Source organism: Prinia subflava, chromosome 3 (genome assembly GCF_021018805.1).
Source record: "Prinia subflava isolate CZ2003 ecotype Zambia chromosome 3, Cam_Psub_1.2, whole genome shotgun sequence".
Lineage (NCBI taxonomy): Eukaryota > Metazoa > Chordata > Aves > Passeriformes > Cisticolidae > Prinia > Prinia subflava.
The window spans coordinates 50,756,142-50,776,713 of record NC_086249.1 but is presented as its reverse complement, the minus strand read 5'-3'; positions in this window follow the sequence as shown (position 1 = coordinate 50,776,713).

Genomic DNA, 20,572 nt, shown 5'->3' with positions numbered 1-20,572 from the left:
ATTATAAATGTACCATAAACAGCTTTTAAGGTCAAGCAGAAAGGAAGATTTTCTTTTCCAAACATCTGTCAGCAACCACATGGAAGAAAAGACAGTACTAGCATAATTTAGTGTGCTTTCACTCTGTGAAAAATGTTCCTTGGACACTGTGTCAGGACATGTACTTTACTTAAAGCTTTTCCCAAGTGCTTTATCTTAACACTGTATGGCTTTGCTTCTCTTATACTAATATTTTTCATTTTCCTTATTGTTTGAGGCTACAAATATGTCAGAAAAGGATCATAAATGTTATTTATTCTTCTGGCATCCAGGCCTCATTCTGATAAGAGTAAGCAGTTGCTGCTCTGCAGATGGCAAGAAAACCGGTTTCAGGTTTAAGTGTACCTGGATGTCATTGATGGCTGTGCTGGAACACAACAAGCTAGTGAGGAAGCATTAGCTTTGGCAGGCAGAGTGTGGTTTGACACGTGTCCTTTTCCATCAGGGGCTGCCACAGGGCAGTAATAACTACACGTACCCAAGGGACTGGAAAATTATTTTCAGTTCCCTCCTCTCATCCCCCCCCATTTGCATTTAGCGTAAACGTACAATGAAGCTGTTGATTCTGTTGAGTCAGAAAAAGAAAAGCCACTGAAGAATATTAAATCTGAACTGATTCAGTATAAATGCTCTTGGATCTTTCAGTAAAATATGGCTAAGCTGTGCTGGAATTATCTCCTTGGGTAGGAAGATTTTTAAGATATAAAAGCATAAAATCCTATTCATTGCAAAGCAACATATATGAAAGGAAGCAAATTTCTGCAGAGAAAGTAGGCTTTAAGCTTAATAGAAAAACTCTGACGCTAACCATAATCTGCATAGTGTGCAGGGTTCAAAGCCATAACCCTGTCACCTGGCCAACACAGTGAGGAGCCCAGGAATCCAGTGAAAACTGAAAGTGTTCTGGAGCTGAAATACTGTCAGGTAACATCAAGGTCTGTAAAGGCACGACATATACAAAGGGGGTCCTCTTTTCAGTCCAGCTTATGATATGAAAACGACATAGGTAGACTTCAGGACACAAAGTCCACTTACTGGGTTAGACATGCTTTTTCCTACTTCACTGGAAGATATGAGATATATGGCTTCTTCCAATTAGCCTTGTTAAAGAATTCTTTCTCCTCTGATAAGGATTTTATGATTAGATTACCATATCTGCATTGGCATCCATAAATTGCATTTGTAAATTTAAACAACTCCAGAGGGGAATTTGGGAGACATTTAGGGTAGGTCAGAGGAATTACCTCTAGAGGCCTTTTTTTACCTTCAACTGGGAAAAAATCTGGCTAAAGACTTAGATGTTTACATTCTGTATGTTACAATATATGAATCCCACCTTTGTGTCTTACATGCTGAAACCATCATAGCTGAAATACTATTGCTTATAATTTTATTGTAAATAACGTATATGAAAGGATTTTATGGGATCTACAGAAGCCACTTCTGCTGTCTGCTTACACAGCAGGTTGCATATATAGCAGTGTAGTTACATTGCCAATGTGTTTTTTATTGAACAAAAAAATATATATAATTATATTGCTGTATATTTCTACTTATCTTCTGAAAGAAAATAGTGGGTTGTTATCACCGTGGAGGCCTAACCAGGAAAAACAGGCTGGAGACACAGATCTGGGTGCAACAACAGCAGCAGGGCAGAAGACCTGCCCCTCAGTTTATTTGCCATTATATACCTGTGTCAAGGTGACCATGGATTGGAGAAGGGTATCGCCACCTCTCCATCACATTGGTCCAGGAGGCTGTCATTCAACCTCCCCTTCTCTTGGAGAAAGAATTCATAACATTGCCAATATTTACAAAACATGGTCCTGTGTTTACAATTCACCAGCGTGAGAAACTGCACGTTTCTCCTTTAATATGAACGCTCAGCAAACCAGGAAAATTCATGGCAACAGGTTGTGGTGCCAAAGGAGCCTTCTACTGATACAGAAAATCATGAGATATCACCACCATACAAATAGTAGTACAGGACAAACTCAAATTAATAAATAAAAAAATGGCTTATGAGGTAAAGAAACCTTGTATTTTTCTGCAGAGACAGAGACAGTTGGTGTACTATCTCTCCATAAGAAATATGACTTTTCTAGAATTGATCACAACAAATGCATTTATTCTGTAATAAAAGAAAAAGAAGTGTTGAGAAAACTACATTTTCAGAGCTTAATGAGAACTCTGTGCAGACAAACTTGCAAGCAATAGAAACACACAGTATGCACAGCAATTGATGCACACAGTTCTGATATTTAACTGACTTTACTCCTTCTAGAGAGTGTCAGCTTTATTCCCTTTTTTCAACCATGGGGCTGCTGGCTATAGCTTTATAGCAAGGTCCGATTATCTAGAGTTGCTGCATATATAATGAAGATGTGTCAGGATTTTTTAACAATATGTCTTCAATCTGAAGTGATTTTAGAATCTTGTTCAGTTGTAAATAAAAGCTTGTGTGAAAGTAGGAATTTTAAATTATTTTACTTTTAAAATTTAGAGTTTAGGGGAGGAAGTTTATGCTATGGGAGAGAATTTCCTGAATGGTCTGTAGTTCAGTGCCTGTGGATTTCCACTTGAACTGTGGAAGAGTCAGCTGCAGACTAAGTCTGTTGCCAGACTTGGCTTCTCCTGCAAATATGTTTGTGTGAATAAGGAGGTGTTCAGAGAACCAGACTGGTCCAGATTTTATTTATTCTTGAATTTAGACACTTAACCAAATGTCTACACCAGCAGTTCCTTATTTAGTGGTTATCTAGTGGTCGTTTTTATTAATATTTTTTCCATTTTGATGTAAAGATCTACAACATAATATTCAGCTCTCTAAAATTTCAAATTTCTTTCAGCTAATCATTTGCTCATTATTGAGTAGCTAGATAAGTAGGATGGATTTGTGCTTACATAAAAATAAGTTGAATGTATTTACCAATGTAAAACCTGGCAGCAGCAGATTTCATATTGTAGAATCACAGAATCACAGAATCAATCAGGTTGGAAAAGAACTTTGAGGTCATCAATCCCAACCTATGACCTAATACCACTTTGTAAACTACACCATGGCACTAAGTGCCATGGTCTAGTTTACATGCCATCCAGTCTTTTCTTAAATACTCCCAGCGACTGTGACTCTACCACCTCCCAGGGCAGACCGTTCTAATATCTAATCACACTTTCTGCGAAGAAGTTCTTTCTAATGTCCAGCCTAGAGCATCTCTTGTGCAGCTTGAGGGTATGTCCTCTCCTCCTGTCACTCCTTGACTGGGAGAAGAGACTGACCCCCATGTGGCTACAATCTCCTTTCAGGCAGTTGTAGAGAGATAAGGTCTCCCCTGACCCTCATTTTCTCCAGGCTAAACAACTCCAGCTCCCTCAGCTGCTCCTCACAGGACTCACTCTCTAGACCCTTTGTCAGCTTCATGTCCCTTCTCTGGACTTGCTCCAGCAGCTCAATGTCCTTCTGGAAATAAGGATCCAGAACTGAGCACAGGACTTGAGGTGCAGCCTCACCAGTGCCAAGTACAGGAGACAATCCCAGCCCTGCTCCTGCTGGCCACACTATTGCTGGCCTTCTTGGCCACCTGGCACAGCTGGATCATATCCAGCTGAGTGCTGACTACCATCCCCTAGTCTTTTTCTGCTGGGCAGTATTCCAGGCACTTTTCTGTGTGTTTTGTGACTTTGTTTTTTTTAAGTTCCAGTTCCTTTCTAAAACACAGCAAAAAGTAAGTAGTTGAACTACTGATCAGCATTTTTCATAAAAAACTTTTTTTTTTGGCTTGTCAACTATTTCTGTTGAGTTCCTTAGTGTTATTTTTGTTTCCTAGCCATCTAAACTAGACTGGAAGCGATGAAAGGCACAAGTTCTGATAGGTTTTTTTATTATGGTATGTAAGAAGTGTTTTTTAAATGGAACTGATCTTTTCTTTATCTCACCAAAAAATAGCCAGATTTCTGAAGAGTTCAGCAGTGAATATGCTGAGCTTTGGGGAAAAAATATATGTAGTCTTGCAGCTCTGGACAAAAGTTACAAGAGTCACCCACTCACTTCAAAATACGGCTTGTAATATGTTGTGGTAGACATTTAATCAGTTTGGTTAGATCAATGTCTGTTGCAATGTGTTAGTTTCTCCACTGAATTCACCTGGTTGGGGATTGTATCCTGATCAGTACTGTTTTACTATATTTGAATTTAAAAAAATCACATTTAATACTTGATGACCCAGAAATATTCAGTCAGTGGGATATAGAGATCTTTCTTGCAGCATATTGATTACAAATCTTTAGTAGAGGTGGTGGGTAAACACCCTACAGTCTTTCATGCAGTAGACACACATGCTCTTAACTCATTCTGATGTCATCTTCCTTGGAGCAGGTTCCTGAAAAAACATTGATGCAAAAGATATGTTAAAAAAAATCAATGACAAAATGTCACTGAGAATCGAACTCCTGTAAAGATCCTTAAAGTGGTGGAATATAAAGTGAAACAGATGCTGTCACTCTGCTATTATCTCTTTGATCCCATGTTCAAGAATAGTATAGGCCTCCAGCAGTGCTTAAACTATAGCACAAGAGCAGCTATTGACCTCAGCACTACTGAGAACTTAATACCATTTATTGGAGTTAGGTTTTACTGATTTTGAACACTGACAATGTTTCTGTAAAGGCAGATCTAAGAAAGGTTTTATTATTTCTCAGTAAATTCTCCTAATTCTCAAAACAACAACAGCAACAACAGCAAAACCAATCAACCCACCAATCAACCACACAAATTAAAATAAAAATCTCACTCACAATTGTTGAAGACTATATACAGGAGTTTGTAATAGAAATGACTGAAAAGGGGAAAATACATTTTCTAATTTATTTCCATAATATGACAGTAAATAGCACAGATGAATAATAGTAATTCACCTTCTGATGCATGGAGATATTACAAATATCACACTGCCCGCAAATATGCATTTTAAAAGAAAATATTCTGTTTTGAAAATGTATGGATTTTATTTTTCCCAAAACTCATTAAAAAGGAAAGAGACTGATTGCAGACTACATAGATTGGTCATTCCAAGAAGCTACTTTGCTCTTTGTTCTGTGATTATAAATCATGTCTGTGGTTTAGTTTCTAGGTCAATGGTAATATTTGAGTATTAACATGATTCTGTATCTTAAGTTCAGGAGAAACAAGCTGTCAACTTTTCACTTGCAGGTTTTATCCCTCAAGTGAAATGAACTCAAAGTGAACACATCATGGTGAAGTGGTCTTGCCCAGGCATAATGAAACATCAGAATAACACATGCTGAAGCCAAGTTTTGCCTTTTACAGTACTGGAATCCCAAGCCATGTGGGGAACCCAGAAATATTTTGGACTTCTTTTCCTGACCTCGTCCTAGTTTGAAAAGAAGTTTCCAACTAAGAATTTGTGTGTTGAAATGAGTGAAGAAGCATGAATTCTTTCCTGCCACATTTTCCTTTTACTTGTCCACGATCAGCTTGTGATATCATGCACCTCAAGTTACACTGAGTAAGCAGTGGCAAAGAATGTGTCTCCCCACTAATAGGTACAGCTTTCCAAATTATGGTTATATGTCTGCTTGTAGTGCACTGGAGGGGAAAGGTGGTGACTTGTTTTTTTAATGTATAAAATATAAATATACAAATTGAGTGACTAAGTGTGTGTTAGCTATGAGGCATGGATGATGCTTAAAAATATGTTTGACTAATTTTCTGCTCTGCGCTGGTTTACATTTCCTACTTTCTATGCTTTACATTGTTAGATTAATAAATTGAGTGATACTGATAAAGACTGGAACAGCATGGGCTTGACTGAGGCAATGAAAACTTTTGGACATTTGTCTTATATCTCAAGTATTTCCTCCTTTTGATCCAATTTAGCATGGGAAAACACATATCCTGAGCATAAGTCACTTTTAAAAATAGAAATTATCCATATAGCAGGAAAAGAAAAAGTAGCATGAACTGTATTCTACACAGAGATGTGTATGTATTACAGTCTGCAGTTCACACAAGTGTACTGTAAAAAGCACAACTGAAAATCACCAGTCACTTAAAATGTCATAGTCTGGAGTATGCCTGAGTTGTGCTGTCAGTATGGGAAGTGAATTCAAATAATAGGTGCCATTACTGTAGCGTGAAACTATTAGTTAAAGTTCACAGTGCTTGACTAGATCACTTAAACCTTTATTAAGAAAAAAAAAGAAAGAAATTTTGAATGTTCTTATTTTCTACCTTAATTTGAGCAGAATCTCAAAGTTTAACCAAAAGCATCTGGAAATAAGTTCCAGTGCTGTGCTCCTGGTTCAAGTTTGAAAGAACAGAAGGCAAAACTCCCTGAGCACAGTGCTAACTAGTATCATGGGGGTGTCAAACTTGATTTGAGGTAGATTGACATGTCATTATTCCTCACATTTCTGCTTGCTTTTTAATGATCTGCACCTGAGCTCTGGTGTGTATTTTGTGACACTTATTAGCAATCTAAGGTCCGAAAGAACTGTTGTTTATCCATCTCTCACCTGTTAAAATGTTAACAAGACGAGACATGCCACAGTGTCTGGTGCCAACTGAAGGTCATGGATGGAGTGAAGAAGCCCCTGACATCTGTCTCTCGCAGTGGGCTTTGCACTGTGCTTCACTGAGAACAGCAGGCTGAGCCATTCCTCACCATTAATATCAATGGGACCTGAATGCTTACTACTGGCATGTATTCCTAGGCTCCAGCAGTGGAAGTGTGGAGCTATTAGCACACCTCATTCACATCTGAATTAAGAATGTCGAAACAGTTCCACATGGCAGATAAACCAAAGAAGTCATTAGGCTTATTCTTGTCCACATGCACTCTAGTGCCTGATGGCAGCGGTCCCCCACAGTTTTAAATCAAGACTCATGAGTGTCAATCAACCTGGATTAATCTTTTCTTGCTCTTATTTTTCTTTTGTGAGGGTCTGCTTAAGAACTACTAGGTCTCATTGAGTAAAACATTTATTTTTTATTTTGATCTCCATGTTGCAATATATTAATAATAGTCTAGTATTATTGGCACTTGCATTTTGGAAAATTCTCATACCATTTCATTTAGAACTTTTTTAGGATGGACTAGATGCCTCGCATGTAAAATAATTTCAAGTAATAGAATCATAGAATGGCTTGTGTTGGAAGGAATTTTAAAGATCATCTAGTCCCGAATCTGCTGCCTTAGGCAGGCATACCAATCAATACACCAGGCTGCTCAGGGTCCCATCCAACCTGGCCTCAAACACTTCCATGGATAGGGCATTCACAACTTCTCTGGACAGCCTCTCCCTCTCCCTCTCCCTCTCCCTCTCCCTCTCCCTCTCCCTCTCCCTCTCCCTCTCCCTCTCCCTCTCCCTCTCCCTCTCCCTCTCCCTCTCCCTCTCCCTCTCCCTCTCCCTCTCCCTCTCCGTCTCCGTCTCCGTCTCCGTCTCCGTCTCCCTCTCCCTCTCCCTCTCCCTCTCCCTCTCCCTCTCCCTCTCCCTCTCCCTCTCCCTCTCCCTCTCCCTCTCTTTATCTTTTCAGTGTAGTGGCTTCCTTTTGTGTGTTTTTATTTAGCCCTTTTTTGTTTGTTTGGTTGGTTTGGTTTTTTTGTTGTTGTTTTGCTTTACTTTTATTTTTTTTTCTGCTAGTAACATTTTCTTTCTTTTGAAAATCATTCAGACATTTTAGCCCATGCTGGGCTGTCACAGACACTAACAGCTTGTTGAAAAACCCTTCCATTTCTTGTGGAGCACATGAAATTGTACCATCCAGCAGAGACAGTAGAAACAAGGTGCTCAGTCCTTTTGGTTTTTATTTATGGCAATGGGGAGCATATTGCTGGAGGTACAAAGAACAGGTTTACTTTCTGAAAGAATCAAATTTGTCTCAATTGTCTCTGGATGAAAATCCATCTATCCCAATAGCCATGGAAACTGCTCTTCTGATCCCCTGCTACTTTGTGTTCTGAAATATATGTATGTTTCGTGAATGGTTAAAAAACTTCACTCCTAATGTCATCAGTATAAGGCTCTCATGCAAAACCCACTGAAAACAGCTGAACAACATTCCCAAATTTGAGTGGATTTTAGTTCTGACACTAACAAATGTCCCACTGGCTTAGCCGTTCAAAAGGCAGACAAATGAAAAATAACTTTAAGGACTTCTATCAAAAATAAACACCATTTGTTTTTGGAGGTCTGTTTCCCAGTTGTTCCTATTGATGTAGGCTATAGCAGTCTTTGGAATATGACATATTTTTATTGGCTTGTTTCTTTTAAGGCAAACTCCAAAACATTGTTTTGTTTTGTTTGGGGGGTTCATGGCTATTTAGAACAAACTCCCAACATCTTGCAAGTTACAGTTGTACTTTAAAGTACAGTAGTGGGAAATAAATAGGGAACATTAAGTATTCTGTATCTGGGTTAGAGTGGAACAACAAGAGACTGCTGCATTCTTTCAAAACAAACAAAAAACATAATTGGAAAAATTCATTTATATATTCTCTTACATTAGATGGGGCCACTGAGTGAAACATTCACTGATGAAATACTCCTCTAATCTGTGGAGGAAAACCAACTACTGGTGAATTAGAGTCCTGGAATAGAGCCATGAGACCTAAATGGCTAAAAATGAAAACAGGCAAACATTTGAAGAGTATTCTACAGAACACAGATCTTTCAACACCTCCCCCTTTCCATGGCTAATTCATTGTCATGGAAACTGAATTTATCAAAATGTTCGTGTTCACTCCTAGTGACCCAGTGAGTTGACTTATAGAGCTGGTGAAAGGTATCTCAGGCTGAAGCAATTTTTACAAATGATATGCAGCAGTTCATAAGTCAGTAAATTTTGAATGGAATCATTGTACTTCCCAAGTAGTTTTCCCTAGTCTCAAAAGACTTTCTGTCTGCAAGCTGGAGGTGTTTGAAACACTTATTAGTAAGTTAGCACGGGTGGTATGTATGACTATAGCTGATTTCTTCCCCTCTGCTCTCCTTTAATTTGTTTTTCTCTTACCCTGTGAATTTATGCTAAAATTTTGTTGTTTGTGTTATTTCTTTACTTGAAACGTTTTCCACAGCGTTTTCCTGTGTTGATATGTAGCCCAAGGACGCAAAAATCCTTCATCACCTCATCACAAACATCTCTTCGTATCTGTTACTGAAGATAGGTGTTGACTACCAAGTGTAATGCACAATGACTACTGTACGCAGCCAGCTCTGCCAAATCCAAAATAACCCTGGAACTCTGAGTGCTTTCACCATATCTCAGAAGGTGGGATTGCTTGTATTTCTTCATTATATATGGAAATTGTCATATAATTATTTGGAAGGTTTTTCATCTTCCATGTCACTGCCAAATTCTGTCAAGGTTGATTTTTATTTTATTTTCTCTTTGCAATTAGTGACTTGTTGTCATGGAAACCATACTTCACATGATTCTTGAACTTAAATGGATGAATATGATCAGCACCCTTCATTCTTTAGCCTTCACAGTTAAAGACTTCTTTTTTTGTGTGATCTTGATTACAGAATCACATAAAATATCTATAAACACACAAAATAATAGCAGACGGCTACATCAATTAAAATGGAGTATTCAATAATTCATTCTTTAATTAAAGCTCTTCCTTCTCCTATTGCCGTAACCTTTCAAGTGTTAAAGCAGATATAAGAGCTAATCATTTTTATGCAGTATGTTTTCTAATTAGCAGTTTGTGAAACAATAATGAAGAAAAACAAAAAATGGATATTTAAATACTTTTGCTTTTACTCTTAATGCAATGAATGGGAACAAAAATACTTTAAAGAAAATATTTTCTAGAGGATAAGTCTGTATCTGTGTTTGTGGACAGTATGCATCTATGTACACTCATTCAGCATTTTGTTTGTAAATAGATGAAATTACTTCATCAAAAGATATGTCACAATATAAGCTCAATAAAAGATAAATTTGAATTTGTTTATTCACTGAATATTTTGCATTTGCAAATCAAAAGCTTAAAACTTTATTTCAGAGGCTATATTTTTCAATATAAACTACACCAAGGGATTAATATATTGCTTTTTTTAATGTGAGTGATGTTACCACTGTTTAGAAATATTCCAGAAATATTGCTGCCTCATAAAGAGCTGTTTTCAGTGATGAATTTTTAGATACATTGCTCTAATAATAGTGGCAGAGTAAGCTGAAGCAGGTCAATATAAAGACCTGTGTGAAGACTTCTCTTCCAGATCCTAATCCCATTCCAAACTATCTGAATATTGCTATTTGTGTGTGTGTACGTGTGTGTGTGTGTGTGTGTGTATGTATGCACATCTTTAAACACATTTTATTCAGAAAAACATGTAAGAGTTAGGCAGGCATTACTACAATATTTTAAATTCACAGTTTGCACTGGTTCAATTTCTTTGTCTAGATAAATGGTTCTTGTGGTTGCATCTTCTTGTCCCTGTCAGACTCTTGAAAAATGCTGAATGGTCTGTAATCAATAAGAGTTCAAGTTATTTGAACCTTGTAGGAAATTATGAGAATCAGGCCTAGGCATGTGAAATTATAAATGTCACTAATGAATGCTAATTGGTAGACAGTGATTTTTGAAGACTTTCCTGGTGCTTGATGCATGAGAAGACCTCGTCCTGAAAGGACACTGTACTTATTAAGCTTTTCAAATGCCTCTTTGGAAAACTAGAACCAAACTGAACTATTGGTTAATGTAACTATCAGAGAAAAATGTAGTCCAAAGGCATGATAAGACATTTTATTCCCTGTGGTAGTATCTGAATTCAATGTCAATTTCCCCTATATCTCCTCCCATGTACTGGAGGCTCATTATTTGTATTTATTAACTTTACACAGTAAAGTTATCCATTTGTTTCAGTGATACAAAAACAAATATAAATGATTTTAACATGCATTTGGTGAGTTCAGAAGTTACAAAGAAGCAATCGTAAAGTTTTTAGTGGAAAAATGTGCAAGTATTTATACAGCATGTTATAATAACAGCAAACATTTAACTGAACATATTTTTTTGAGAAAAAAGGGAAGAAAAATTGGCTAAACTCTGTTTCTTATACTTGAGAAAGAAAATACATCTGTCATAACATAGTTATAAAATTTAACCTGTTTGCTGAATATTTTTGTTAAACTTCAAGGGAACAGGTAGATATTTCACTATTTGCTGTCTGTCTCTGTGCTCACTCAAGCTCTAGGAAATCAAAGCAATTATTCCAAAAGCCATGTGGAAAACAGTCTGAAGCCACAATTTACCTCATATTAAGATACACTGAATTCCATCTTATCAGACCAAGTATGGCATTTCCTACTAAAGTATGAATGTGGGCTTTAAGATTTTTTAAACTGTTCTCTGGTGTTAGTGCATCAGATTAGTCTTAATTCTTATTTCTCTAGAATTACTCTTAATATATCTTTCAATTACACCTAAAATTTGTTTGAAGTACAGTATATGCATTAAACTTTTAAAATCACAAAACTAGTATCAATAATTTTATTTGTTGTGATAGCTACAACACGTTCTTTCTTGAACACCTCCAGTACGTATTGCTTTTCTAAAGATTTGAGTTTAACTAACACTTATTACTAGTTGTACAATGTCTTTGTTTTCACAAATGTGTGAAATTCTATCTTTTTTTTCATTAAAAATGCACAGAACAAAAAGCTTCAGATTATTAATTCAAGTTTGTACTGGAGTGAAACATTTGACCTTGCATTTGTACAGGGTCAAATAGTTCCACAGAACTATTGCTATTATTACAGCAATTTTAAAGAGAATATTATGAAAATAAAAATACAGAACATGTTTCTTCAATATGTACAATCAGGAAAAGAAGTTACTTCATAAAATCAGATGTAAATGTAATTTAAAACTACAAAGCTAAACACCAGCTGATTTTCTTTGTTGCCTAGGATTCCTTTGGGGTATTATTTCAGTCTTGTAATCTTTTAAACTTTTTTGTACTTGGAAAGACAATGGAATATGACAGGTACTTTGACAGTTTGCTAACACGAATTAACCTCATTTATGGGAAAACTCATTGTGCGTGAACATCTACTTTTGCCGTGCTTTTTAAGACAATCTCTAAATTGCTGAATTTCTGGGAGGTTTGCTTCCTAAATGTTAAGCATTCTGCTGAGTAGTAACATTTATAATGTGACGTATCTTCTGATAGGCTTGCATATTGATGACTCTATAATATTTGTAGAGGAAAAGGAAGAAATAAAACATGCTTGATATGTTCTTTCAAACTAATGAAAATTCACTGCTGCTTTGCATATGATTTCATCAGGTAACAAAGTGGGGTATTTGACTATGGTTTATTCTTAAATTCATAAAGAATGGTTCAAATCAATCTTATGAGATTTGTGGTGGGAGTTTGTAACATAGAAATAATATTAGTTTAAGGGAAATATATAAGACTGTATTTTATTCTTTCTAGACTGAAAAATGAATACATTATTATTCCGAGGAACAAGGAGAAGAATACAGGAGAATCTGACCTGCATGTAATCCCTTATAAAATATTTTGGTAATCAAAATAACTGTTAGGCTTTTCTTATTTTTCTCAGTTTCATTCTTTGTGGGTGGAACCTATGTTATAATTATATTAGAGGTACTATATAAGTTGGGTGATGATGATGAAGAATATCTACCAAATAAGATACAACACTAGTAGATTTTAAAAATAATTTTATAAAAGCAATGGCCCGAGGGTCCTGTCTATCCACCTTCTAAAATCGTGTATTTCTCAGTACATTTTAAGATATACTGTATACTGCAGAAGACAAAATGTTGAACAAAATCCTGTGTTTCCTCATCAACAATTTTGGGGTTTTTTTTGTGTGGAACCTCTGATGCTGAAGTAAGGACCACAAAAGTTTCACGGAGAGTGGGGACAAATGCCATAATATAGTCTCTACAGTTTCTACGACATGAGAAATCTGCAGCTTTAAAGAGAAACACTAGCTCTGTGTTAAATAAATAAATAAACAAACAAATTTAAAAAAAAAATATGCTGACTTTTTCTTTAGTGCTCTAAGCCCAGACTGAAAATTTTCACTTTAGGCTACCTTTTTTGAAAGTTTTGCTATCAGTTTTATTTGTTCTGGATGACCTACATTTATGGTGGTAAAACCTTAAATGTATAATCGTATCATCATATTTTCTGTACATGCCGCATATGTCAGAAATAAATTAATTTGGGTGCATATCAAAGCATTAAAGTATGTTTATGGATTATCTCATACTGTTAAGGTAGATTCCCTGTTTACTGTGGGTCCACTTATGTGAAGGTTAGAGAGGAAGCCTTTGAAATCTCTAAATGTAGGTTAAAAGAGTTTCTCTATATCTAAAATGCCATGACATTAACATCCAGTATCTTGGGATACTCCAAAGTTAAAAACTGGGAAACTGATCCTTTCCAGTGGCATAGAGCTCTAATTTCTAGCCTTACAACTATTCAAAGAAATGGACCTACCTTCTGACATTTTAGAAATAAGAAAGGTTTTGTGAATCTAGCTCATCCTGTATATTAGGAAGCCGTATTTTCTGAGGAAGAATTACTGATTTAAAAAGGGTTAGAATGAATGACTTGGTGTTGTATTTAATTAAAAATAATAACAAGAAGAATACTAACTGGTTCTTTATGGGTATTCTATAGTTCTGACTTTTATAAGAGGGTATCTAGGGCATAAAAATGATATAAGTTACTCAAAACCATATATAAATTATATTATAATCAACTTCCTATTTATGAAAAATGGACCTAATTATGTAGTCCTGAGTGAAACTAGGGTTTGAAGACGCAGACATAAATGCTTTTTATGAGTGGAGAAAAGAGATTTTATTTGTTGCTATTAAGAAGTTCAATTATAGAGAACAATACAGATGTAGTGTGTGCTCAGTTTTTCTTTGACCCAATGCTCATCAGTAGTGATTGTCTGTTCTGGGTTTTTTTTGTGTGGTGAGACTGAATCTATAATTAATTGGAGATATGAATATAAAAAGAAATTTACTTTCTCAGTGCTCTTCAGTAAAGCATTTCATTGAGCTGGATGACAAATCAGTGTCTGAAGTTGTGTGTCACAGCCTGACTGCTTTTCCATTTAGGGCCTATTTCACACTGACTGAAAAATGGTAGAGTGGTTCAGCTCCATTTGCTGAATAACCTGGAGGTCCTTAGGGGAAAAGGGGAAAAATCTGCTGTGTTTCAGAGAGTGTTAGATCTAACTTGAATTCTTGGCATGTAAGTAGCCTATGTCTCTTCTTTGCAATGATTTGTATTAAGCCTGGCTTTGACTAGTGTGATGGGAATATCAGACATATCCCCAGAGTAATATTTTGCAGTACAGAAGAAAAAAAAATGCTGTTATCTTTATGTTTGCACAGAAAATTATATATACATTTCTGAGCTGGATCAATAATGCTTCCTGATGTTGTACATGCCAGTTTATGGAATAGAATTCAAATCCAAAAATTTCAGAATTGCTAAATGTACTACCATTTTACTGCCTGGATATCTTGGAAAGGCTTTGTTTTTAAAATGTGAATTTTCACAGCATTATGACCATCATGTCATGAATACTGTGGAAAAAAATGGAGAAAAACAAGTTCTTTAGTTTATGTTAATGCAGACCAACATAACTTCAGAAACTTATCTACCAAAGTTCATTTTCGCTTACACCAACTTTACTATTTTCTACAAAATATCTGCAAAAAAAGCATAGTATATGTGAATATATAGGCATGTTAAAAATTGCATGTAAAAGGTATAGAACTAGACACATATATCAACTGCTTTAATGTATAAGGGTTTTAAGAAATTCTACCTTATAGCTATAGTTGATTATGTAGCAAAATAGGCCTCAATATTTTGTTTACATAAAATATAATTTAATAATGATCTATAAAAATTATCATCACAAACAGTGATGACTCAGGAAAGGTCAACATGTTTTTTGAACTGCAGAAAACCTGGAATATTTAGACCCTGAAAAATCAAGAAACTTTTGAATTTAAGTGAGTAGAAAATGCTTGCTAGGTAGTGAAAGCATACCTGGTTGAATATAACTCAGATATCAGTTGAGCCCCTTATTTTCTTTTTACATTTTCTCTTCCTTCTTATTTTCTTATTTTATCTTGTCTTCTTTCTAAATGTGAGGTTCTAAATCAGTTATTCTTAGTCATCTAGCAGTTCCACAAGATTCTTCGAGAGGTAAGAATGGATAAAATTGGGTAGATTTTTTTCTCCAACTTTTTGCTTCTTGCTGACAGATGTTGAACATGATCTGAAGCAAATTTTAACCCTAAAGAAGCTTTATAGAGAAATTCTGAGATAACCCTCTTATAATGAGTTCATTGTTAACAATTCTAAGCTGTACTTTCATATTATCTATCGTGGCTTATACACAAAGAATCCCTATAATTCTCTCTAGACAATTCAGCAGATCTGACAGTGTTCTGGCTGTGGTGAAGTGTTTTTGCATGTAATTGGGACATGAAAGCATCCTTCACTGATATTTTCTGTTCCTGGGAGGCCTTGAATAGAAAGAGGATTGATCAAATGGTGTCCTACACAGGTAGGACCATTGCTGCAGGCTGGTCATTTAGGGTGGCCAACCAAAATATAAGGCAAATATGAGGAAGAAAAAAATAAAAAAGTACAAATAAAGGTAGCTAGAGGCAGAAAAAAACTGTCAGCCCATTCTTTTGTTATAGCTGTGCTTCAAGCATCAGTGCATGTAAGATGCTCCAAAGTGATGGCCCTAGGATGAAGCTCTGTAATTAGAGGCAAGCAAGGCACAGATGTTAGTTTTTTATTAAATATCAACAAAATTTAACAGTGCCAACAGACCATTGCTGAAGGAAAAGAGAGATGGGAAGGAAAATCCTTCTTTAAGATAATTTCATGTTTATTGTCCTTCAGATCTGCTCATCAGACCTGTCATTATGCTCTGTGTGTCTGACAGAGTCAGGTTAGATATAAATACCTTGGTAGTTTTATGCACTTGAGTTCTGTATAAAGAAGCTTTTGCTCATGAGATGCTGTAGGCTGTCCTGCCTGGCTCCCAGCTGTTGTTACTGAAAGGAACAATTCCCTCATGAGTCCAGTGTGGTATCTGTCGTCCTTACGTATACGTCTTTACTTCCTTGGAGTGCTCAAAAGTCATTAGATGCTAACGTTTAGGCAACTGAATCCTTCCCAAAATACTAAATGGATTCCTTGAGTGGATGAAGGCATATATTAGAGATGCTGACAACTGTGAAGCAAAAAGTTCCTTTCTCCTGTGTCCTCACACTGAAACAAAGAAGGTTTACAGAAAGGGAAAAACATTGAGCCAGATCTTTCTACTCATTAGCGCTTTGTAGGTTTGTTGTTTTGTTAAAAAAACCCAAGTTGTTAATTTAATTTATAGAGAGACATTATTGGGTTCTGTTAGTTTCTCATGAAATGGCTTTATCCAGCTGCAGAATGGATTTGTTAAGGCAGATTTACTGATGCTCTTGGACTCCTCTGTATTTTACTCAGTGGGTACAAGTGAGGTTTAAGAATACCTCTATTCTGAGATCTCCGAACTCCTGCCCCTTCACTACATTCACTGGACCAAACTAGTTATTTAGAAATACCAGTCTTGTTTGTTTAGGTTATCCCTCTCTTCAGATTATTTGAATAACACTGTGTTGTTCAGAACTTTGCCTAAGGTCATGCAAAAAGGAATTTTATATTAAGTTATTTTACTTTGTCTAATTCACAACATTACAATATTGAATTGCAAATTGTTGATGACAATTTAATTGGTTTTAACTTGTCAAGGCACCCACACAGTTCATTGTTTTTTCAGATTGACCATATACAAGCTGCCTTGATGATGAAGGATCCCACACTGAAATGGCTACTCAAGAGCCATTACTCAAAGGTAATTGTAGAGTTGAAAGGTGTTCACTGCTAACAACACAATCCCTCCCACCTTTGCCTCCCCTCCAATCCCCCAAGATGCTACAGAAATGCTAGCAATAAAGATTGTCCCAGGAGACATTGCTTTACTTTGCAATGTTCATGCCAAAAGACAGCATTATTTTTGCCTGAAGTTCTCTTTTATGACATGTACAGATCAGCATAAAGTACTCTGCAAAATTAATTGAATTCTCCAATAATTGTTCTAAAGCCAAATACCATACAGAGCCCTAAGATATATATGCATTTTCAAATGTCTTTGTAGCCTGATTTGGGCCATTTACCTCACAAAATCTCAGCTAAAGGCTTAGTGCATTAATGAAACTGCAATTCAATGTACATTTTTTTTTCTTGTCTGCTTTTCTTTTTTTGATGTGGATGCTCTTTTTTTCTGCTAGAGTGGACATGTTTCTGAGGTTTACTTGATTTGTCCACCTGTTGGTGACAATCTGAGCAAGGATGGAGGAATAGCAGTGAATAGACATGAAGAGAAAGAGAATTGTGTCAAAGAACATTAGGTATAAGTATACAGACACAGCAAATCCAACTTGATGGTTGTAGGAGATTTAATAGAGTAAGGAAATCAAAGTTTAGTCCTACAAAGCTGTATAAACTGGGGACAGTATTCCTCTGCAGTGTACTGGCTCCTACTGCTCAGGTTCTGTGATTCCATCCCACACTGAGGGAACCTACTTTCAAGGATGCTGTGTCAAAATTAAGTGAACTCACTTTCATTTAGTATGAAAAATGGATATATCTCCTCGAACATACTGAGAGATGAGGCTAGTCAAAACCAGTTTGAACCAATGAAGACACATTGAGCTGAACATTGTAGCATTCAGATGGCGAGGAGTTCAGCTCCTGCTGACACAAAAAAGATTGAGAGATGTGTTTCTTCAGAGATAAATTCTAGACTGGATCTGAGATGTTAAACAGTTGATTTTGGGGCAAAAATTGAGGGTATTTTGTGCATAATAAGAATTTTAGTTGGAACAGTCCTTGTTATATAAAACTCATACATGGCAGGAATTTGAATGTAAAGTACCAGAAATTATGGACTAAATTTCCATTAGTAAATAATTCAATCCAGTAGGGAAGGACCACCAGATCAAAGCAGGTCATGTTGGCATTTATGTCTGCCATACATGAAGTCTGGAGTTTTAGCCCCACACTGTATTTAGAGTGATTTCCTTGACTGAACATCTCTGCTCTGTCTATGGCTCAAAGTAGTCATAAGGACCTATCTTATGTGTGTCACATCCCTTTGCTGGTTGTGACATGAGGGTACATTTGATGCATACATCAAGTCACCATTTTTATTTAGATTTCTGTTAAAGAAATCAACTTTGCAGTGACTGAAACTACTCTGAGCTGAACTGCATCTTTTGCTCTAGAACAAGTGACAATAGAATAATTGTTTTATAAATTCATAAAAATATATCTGTTCTTCATATATCACAATATGTGTCTAATTATAACTCCAACTTCAATGAATTTATTCCTAATTATACTTGAACAAATGAAAAGACTGTCAGGCTCCATTTGAAGAAATTGGTCACCAAGGGTGATTTACACTACATATTCAATTTCCCCCCATGTGTCTATTCTACCCCAAACAAAATATTAACTATATACCATTTATAGACGCAAAGAATGATTTGAGCTGGAAGGGACCTAAACCCCATCTATTTTCCACTCCCCTGCTGAGGGCAGATATGCTACCCTGATACAGAAGCACTTTATAAAAGTAAACTTTAACTGGGTTTATGTTAAACTATCACCGTGGAGGCCTAGCCAGAAAACAGACTGGGGACACAGATCTGGGTGCAACAGAGCATGCAGGGCAGAAGACCCGGTTTATTTACAAAAACCTACTTTTATACTTTTTCTATGAGGCCTGTGGATTGGAGGAAGGAATTCCCACCTCCCCACCACATTGGTGAAGGGGACTGTCACACAGTCTTGTTTGTCCCAGCAGGGAATGTAAAAACAATGGCTATGTTTATAGAACATAACTGATGTTTACATTAAAAGAGCGTGAGAAGGTACGGACTTCTCCTTTAATATGAATGCTCAGCAAACCAGGAAAAGCTCATGGCAACATTAAACAATTTTTTTTAATTTTCCTATCTTCATATCTTTGTATGTATGCATATAGTGTTTTAACACACTTTTAAAAATTAGTAATTAATTAATTTTTTCACTTGGAAGAATGACTCTACTATGTGCTGCTAGTACTGGTAAGTCAGATGTAGCAAAAGAGTAAGTGATAATATTATAGGTTCATGTTTTTTTATTTATTAATTTAGTAATTTTATTTTTCAGTGTTATATGTTTCCCTCATATTTTGCATTCTAGATCTTTTATTATGCTGTTTCCTCTTCTTTTTAAAGCACCACTAATTTACCTCAGTGCAGCAATAATCAGTAACTGGGAAGGAGTTTGGAAGGAGAGGGAGGGAAAAAGAGAGCCATTGAAGTAAATGAAGCATTACCCATGACTGCTGCACATGCCAGTGTCTGTTTCTCTGCTACCGTCATATCCCCTCTTCTGAGCATTTGAATGATAACTCATTTCCCAGATCATTCCATGCTCAAGGGCAATAGTTACCTTCACTATGGAGAGAATTAGCACCGTCTGCTATAATTTTGGAAATACATAGCAATTACTTGCAGCAGAAACTCGGATCTCAGAATCCCTTAATGAAGAATGACAGTGCTGAGCTCGGAGATGGTGGCCCAGAGCTGCTACATTTGCTATTCTACACAATTGGTTTATGGAATCCCCATGAAGATCATCTTCCCTTTTCTTTTTCTCTCTTTCTTCCTCCTTTCCATCAGTCCTCATGATTTGATCCACTTAGCATCTCAGCTGTATTACCCTTCTTGTTCATTGCATTGGATTTCCACACTATTTTGTTTGGGTCATTTCTTGGGCTCAGGGTATCTTGAAAAAAAGAAAATGCTTAAACAAACTCTGTTTTACAGTTGTTTTGCATCAGCATGAGCTCTTATTTTCTTTTATTGGATGTTGCCCAGATAGTTGCCTTTGGTTTATTTCAGAGAATCATATTCATAGAATAGCCTGGCACCTAAAGATCACCCAGTTCCAACCTCGCTGCTGTGGACAGGGCAATTTTTCAACAGACCAGGTTACTCAGAGCCCTATAGTTGACACTCTGTATTTCAAAATTAAACTTTATTTTAATTTGAAGGTCTTACGGGTGTATGAAAGCCATGTGTAGGTGTAACTAACCATGTATTTACACTGTTGGGGGCAGCATAATGTTCATAAAACCTCTTTTGGGATTATGCAATTTGTGATAAAGCAAAAAAAGAGATAGCATTAAAGCTCACTTCAAAGTACACGTACTCTCTAATGACATTTATTTTCAAACTGAAATACAGAAAATCTAAAGTCTCAGCCTGATGTCTGTCTCTCTGGGTAAGTTTCATTTTCACATACTATTAGAAAGACAGTTGTAACAAAAAAATAAGGGCTCGAAGGAATGTCTGAGAAATACCATAGATAAAGATCTACATTGTTT